Raw genomic sequence first — 6,342 nt, 5'->3', positions numbered from 1 at the left:
GTCATACACTGTATTCTATGTTTATATGTGTGTAGGTGCCATACACTGTATTCTATGTCTATATGTGTGTAGGTGCCATACACTGTGTTCTATGTCTATATGTGTGTAGGTGCCATACACTGTATTCTATGTCTATATGTGTGTAGGTGCCATACACCGTATTTTGTGTCTATATGTGTGTAGATGCCATACACTCATTGCCGATTTTAGCATGTCAATCTTGGTGGGGCGAACTCAAAAAAAGGATAACGTTTTAGATGCATGCCAGCAAAGCCACTACACAACAACACTAAACAATACATGAATTGCACTATAACGGTGACAAGCGGTTCCCACAACCTGGGCCTACATAAATCTGTCCCAACAGCAGAGCTTTATTTTCAGCACCATGGAGTACACCTGGCTATCAGCGGAGCCTTGTCTGGCAGCGAAACAGTTCATTCTGCCTCATTTACTGCGTTTTTAAAAAACATAGCTGATATGGCCGACCATTTCTCCCTGGAATATTACATCAGTTATGCAGCAGCATATAAGACATTTTTGGACTCACCTTGTTGTGCGCCGCGGTCCTCCGTCGGCAAATTTTGTCATCAAAGAAAAAGATTTACAATTCCGAGTTGAATGACCGCTCAAAATGTGCGGTTAGCCACCGTCACCGATTCCATCCAAACCACTCAATGTTGAATTTGCGATTTCCAATTTGTTGTGTAATGTTTATGTCTAATGGCCGATGAGCACCGATGCGTTTTATCTGTAATTTATCTTCATTGTTTATCTTCATATGACAAGGATTAAAAAGGATTTGCCAGTAGATTGTCGACTTGACTCATGATGATGACTGCTAGCTAAGATTGTGAAAGTGTGATGTTGACATGATCAGTCCAATCAAAGCGACTGTAGATATAACGTGATTTGATGTCATTTTATCTGTGGCCAATGACTTTGTGCCTTCTTGGAAGGGCACTTCTAATGTAACTCTATGGCAGCACCCTAAAGGCTCACATTCTTGATGTCTACCCTTACTAAAAGCGGGTGACAGTGTCCCCATGAGTGACAGAACACTGAGCCAATCACGGTGCAATGCTGAGCCAATCACAGTGCAATGCTCCTATTTTCTGCTGGCCTGCCCCATCACCACTGAAAGCACTGAGCTAAGCTGAAACACCTGCATTTTGGAGCTGCCTGTTTGTATGCGGCTTTATTAACTCAATGATATATCATTGTTTTACATTGTTTACAAACTGATATGTGACACGTATTAAAGCCAAAATAACAGGCAAAAACTGGTGGGGCCCTGCCCTGAATGACAGGTCGCCACTGCACACAGTGTAGGCTGCCTGTGTCTATATGTGTGTAGATGCCATACACTGTAGGCTGCCTGTGTCTATATGTGTGTAGATGCCATACACTGTAGGCTGCCTGTGTCTATATGTGTGTAGATGCCATACACTGTATGCTGCCTGTGTCTATATGTGTGTAGATGCCATACACTGTAGGCTGCCTGTGTCTATATGTGTGTAGATGCCATACACTGTAGGCTGCCTGTGTCTATATGTGTGTAGATGCCATACACTGTAGGCTGCCTGTGTCTATATGTGTGTAGATGCCACACACTGTAGGCTGCCTGTGTCTATATGTGTGTAGATGCCATACACTGTAGGCTGCCTGTGTCTATATGTGTGTAGATGCCATACACTGTAGGCTGCCTGTGTCTATATGTGTGTAGATGCCATACACTGTAGGCTGCCTGTGTCTATATGTGTGTAGATGCCATACACTGTATGCTGCCTGTGTCTATATGTGTGTAGATGCCATACACTGTAGGCTGCCTGTGTCTATATGTGTGTAGATGCCATACACTGTAGGCTGCCTGTGTCTATATGTGTGTAGATGCCATACACTGTAGGCTGCCTGTGTCTATATGTGTGTAGATGCCATACACTGTAGGCTGCCTGTGTCTATATGTGTGTAGATGCCACACACTGTAGGCTGCCTGTGTCTATATGTGTGTAGATGCCATACACTGTATGCTGCCTGTGTCTATATGTGTGTAGATGCCATACACTGTAGGCTGCCTGTGTCTATATGTGTGTAGATGCCATACACTGTAGGCTGCCTGTGTCTATATGTGTGTAGATGCCATACACTGTAGGCTGCCTGTGTCTATATGTGTGTAGATGCCATACACTGTATGCTGCCTGTGTCTATATGTGTGTAGATGCCATACACTGTAGGCTGCCTGTGTCTATATGTGTGTAGATGCCATACACTGTAGGCTGCCTGTGTCTATATGTGTGTAGATGCCATACACTGTATGCTGCCTGTGTCTATATGTGTGTAGATGCCATACACTGTAGGCTGCCTGTGTCTATATGTGTGTAGATGCCATACACTGTAGGCTGCCTGTGTCTATATGTGTGTAGATGCCATACACTGTAGGCTGCCTGTGTCTATATGTGTGTAGATGCCATACACTGTATGCTGCCTGTGTCTATATGTGTGTAGATGCCATACACTGTAGGCTGCCTGTGTCTATATGTGTGTAGATGCCATACACTGTAGGCTGCCTGTGTCTATATGTGTGTAGATGCCATACACTGTAGGCTGCCTGTGTCTATATGTGTGTAGATGCCACACACTGTAGGCTGCCTGTGTCTATATGTGTGTAGATGCCATACACTGTAGGCTGCCTGTGTCTATATGTGTGTAGATGCCATACACTGTAGGCTGCCTGTGTCTATATGTGTGTAGATGCCATACACTGTAGGCTGCCTGTGTCTATATGTGTGTAGATGCCATACACTGTAGGCTGCCTGTGTCTATATGTGTGTAGATGCCATACACTGTAGGCTGCCTGTGTCTATATGTGTGTAGATGCCATACACTGTAGGCTGCCTGTGTCTATATGTGTGTAGATGCCACACACTGTAGGCTGCCTGTGTCTATATGTGTGTAGATGCCATACACTGTAGGCTGCCTGTGTCTATATGTGTGTAGATGCCATACACTGTAGGCTGCCTGTGTCTATATGTGTGTAAAAGCCATACACTGTAGGCTGCCTGTGTCTATATGTGTGTAGATGCCATACACTGTAGGCTGCCTGTGTCTATATGTGTGTAGATGCCACACACTGTAGGCTGCCTGTGTCTATATGTGTGTAGATGCCACACACTGTAGGCTGCCTGTGTCTATATGTGTGTAGATGCCATACACTGTAGGCTGCCTGTGTCTATATGTGTGTAGATGCCATACACTGTAGGCTGCCTGTGTCTATATGTGTGTAAAAGCCATACACTGTAGGCTGCCTGTGTCTATATGTGTGTAGATGCCACACACTGTAGGCTGCCTGTGTCTATATGTGTGTAGATGCCATACACTGTAGGCTGCCTGTGTCTATATGTGTGTAGATGCTATACACTGTAGGCTGCCTGTGTCTATATGTGTGTAGATGCTATACACTGTAGGCTGCCTGTGTCTATATGTGTGTAGATGCCATACACTGTAGGCTGCCTGTGTCTATATGTGTGTAGATGCCATACACTGTAGGCTGCCTGTGTCTATATGTGTGTAGATGCTATACACTGTAGGCTGCCTGTGTCTATATGTGTGTAGATGCTATACACTGTAGGCTGCCTGTGTCTATATGTGTGTAGATGCCATACACTGTAGGCTGCCTGTGTCTATATGTGTGTAGATGCCATACACTGTAGGCTGCCTGTGTCTATATGTGTGTAGATGCCATACACTGTAGGCTGCCTGTGTCTATATGTGTGTAGATGCTATACACTGTAGGCTGCCTGTGTCTATATGTGTGTAGATGCCATACACTGTAGGCTGCCTGTGTCTATATGTGTGTAGATGCCATACACTGTATGCTGCCTGTGTCTATATGTGTGTAGATGCCATACACTGTAGGCTATGGGTTGCCTGAAATAAAACAATTTAAAATACTCTCTCTTTTTTTGTTGATTGCCAAAATGGAGGACCGTTTTTGATGTCATGTTGCGCACTGACCTGAATGAGCACTGAAGTGGATGAGCACTGATGTGGATGAGCACTGACGTGGATGAGCACTGACATCTGCTGGGCTACATGGAATCTACAAGTTGTAGAATCTCAAATGTTGTGTTTACTGGGATATTTAAATCAGATAATTGAGTCAGCGGTAGAAATCATATAGGATCTATAAAAATAGAAATGACCATAGGCAATTTTTCTTAGGCTGCTATACATATAACAGGACATCATACATACTGTAATCGTGGGGTAGAGGTAGCCTACGACATCATTCAGCTCTTATATGATGTCCTAACTAACAACCCTAACCCTCTATGTCAAGCTGTGTCAGAGGAAGGCTCTCTATATCAGGCGATGTCAGAGGAAGGCCCTTTATATCAGGCGGTGTCAGAGGAAGGCCCTCTATATCAGACGGTGTCAGAGAAGGCCCTCTATATCAGACGGTGTCCGAGGAAGGCCCTTTATATCAGGCGGTGTCCGAGGAAGGCCCTTTATATCAGACGGTGTCCGAGGAAGGCCCTCTATATCAGACGGTGTCCGAGGAAGGCCCTTTATATCAGACGGTGTCCGAGGAAGGCCCTTTATATCAGGCGGTGTCCGAGGAAGGCCCTTTATATCAGGCGGTGTCCGAGGAAGGCCCTTTATATCAGACGGTGTCCGAGGAAGGCCCTTTATATCAGGCGGTGTCAGAGGAAGGCCCTCTATATCAGGCGGTGTCAGAGGAAGGCCCTCTATATCAGGCGGTGTCAGAGGAAGGCCCTCTATATCAGACGATGTCAGAGGAAGGCCCTCTACATCAGACGGTGTCAGAGGAAGGCCCTCTATATCAGACGATGTCAGAGGAAGGCCCTCTATATCAGGCGGTGTCAGAGGAAAGGCCCTCTATATCAGGCAGTGTCAGAGAAGGCCCTCTATATCAGACGATGTCAGAGGAAGGCCCTCTACATCAGACGGTGTCAGAGGAAGGCCCTCTATATCAGACGATGTCAGAGGAAGGCCCTCTATATCAGGCGGTGTCAGAGGAAAGGCCCTCTATATCAGACGGTGTCAGAGGAAGGCCCTCTATATCAGGCGGTGTCCGAGGAAGGCCCTTTATATCAGGCGGTGTCAGAGGAAGGCCCTCTATATCAGGCGGGGTCAGAGGAATGCCCTCTATATCAGACGGTGTCAGAGGAAGGCCCTCTATATCAGGCGGGGTCAGAGGAATGCCCTCTATATCAGACGGTGTCAGAGGAAGGCCCTCTATATCAGACGATGTCAGAGGAAGGCTCTCTATATCAGACGATGTCAGAGGAAGGCCCTTTATATCAGGCGGTGTCAGAGGAAGGCCCTCTATATCAGACGGTGTCAGAGAAGGCCCTCTATATCAGACGGTGTCAGAGGAAGGCCCTCTATATCAGGCGGTGTCAGAGGAAAGGCCCTCTATATCAGGCGGTGTCAGAGGAAAGGCCCTCTATATCAGACGATGTCAGAGGAAGGCCCTCTATATCAGACGATGTCAGAGGAAGGCCCTCTATATCAGGCGGTGTTAGAGGAAGGCCCTCTATATCAGGCGGGGTCAGAGGAATGCCCTCTATATCAGGCAGTGTCAGAGGAAGGCCCTCTATATCAGACGGTGTCAGAGAAGGCCCTCTATATCAGACGGTGTCAGAGGAAGGCCCTCTATATCAGGCGGTGTCAGAGGAAAGGCCCTCTATATCAGACGATGTCAGAGGAAGGCCCTCTATATCAGGCGGTGTTAGAGGAAGGCCCTCTATATCAGGCGGGGTCAGAGGAATGCCCTCTATATCAGGCAGTGTCAGAGGAAGGCCCTCTATATCAGACGATGTCAGAGGAAGGCCCTCTATATCAGGCGGTGTCAGAGGAAGGCCCTCTATATCAGATGGTGTCAGAGGAAGGCCCTCTATATCAGGCGGTGTCAGAGGAAGGCCCTCTATATCAGATGGTGTCAGAGGAAGGCCCTCTATATCAGACGATGTCAGAGGAAGGCCCTCTATATCAGGCTGTGTCAGAGGAAGGCCCTCTATATCAGGCTGTGTCAGAGGAAGGCCCTCTATATCAGGCTGTGTCAGAGGAAGGCCCTCTACATCAGACGGTGTCAGAGGAAGGCCCTCTATATCAGGCGGTGTCAGAGGAATGCCCTCTATATCAGGCAGTGTCAGAGGAAGGCCCTCTATATCAGACGATGTCAGAGGAAGGCCCTCTATATCAGGCGGTGTCAGAGGAAGGCCCTCTATATCAGATGGTGTCAGAGGAAGGCCCTCTATATCAGGCGGTGTCAGAGGAAGGCCCTCTATATCAGATGGTGTCAGAGGAAGGCCCTCT

This window comes from Oncorhynchus mykiss, chromosome 9, assembly GCF_013265735.2.
Source record: "Oncorhynchus mykiss isolate Arlee chromosome 9, USDA_OmykA_1.1, whole genome shotgun sequence".
In the NCBI taxonomy this organism is placed as follows: Eukaryota; Metazoa; Chordata; class Actinopteri; order Salmoniformes; family Salmonidae; genus Oncorhynchus; species Oncorhynchus mykiss.
The sequence above is the reverse complement of the archived record's forward strand: the minus strand, read 5'-3'. Positions refer to the sequence as shown.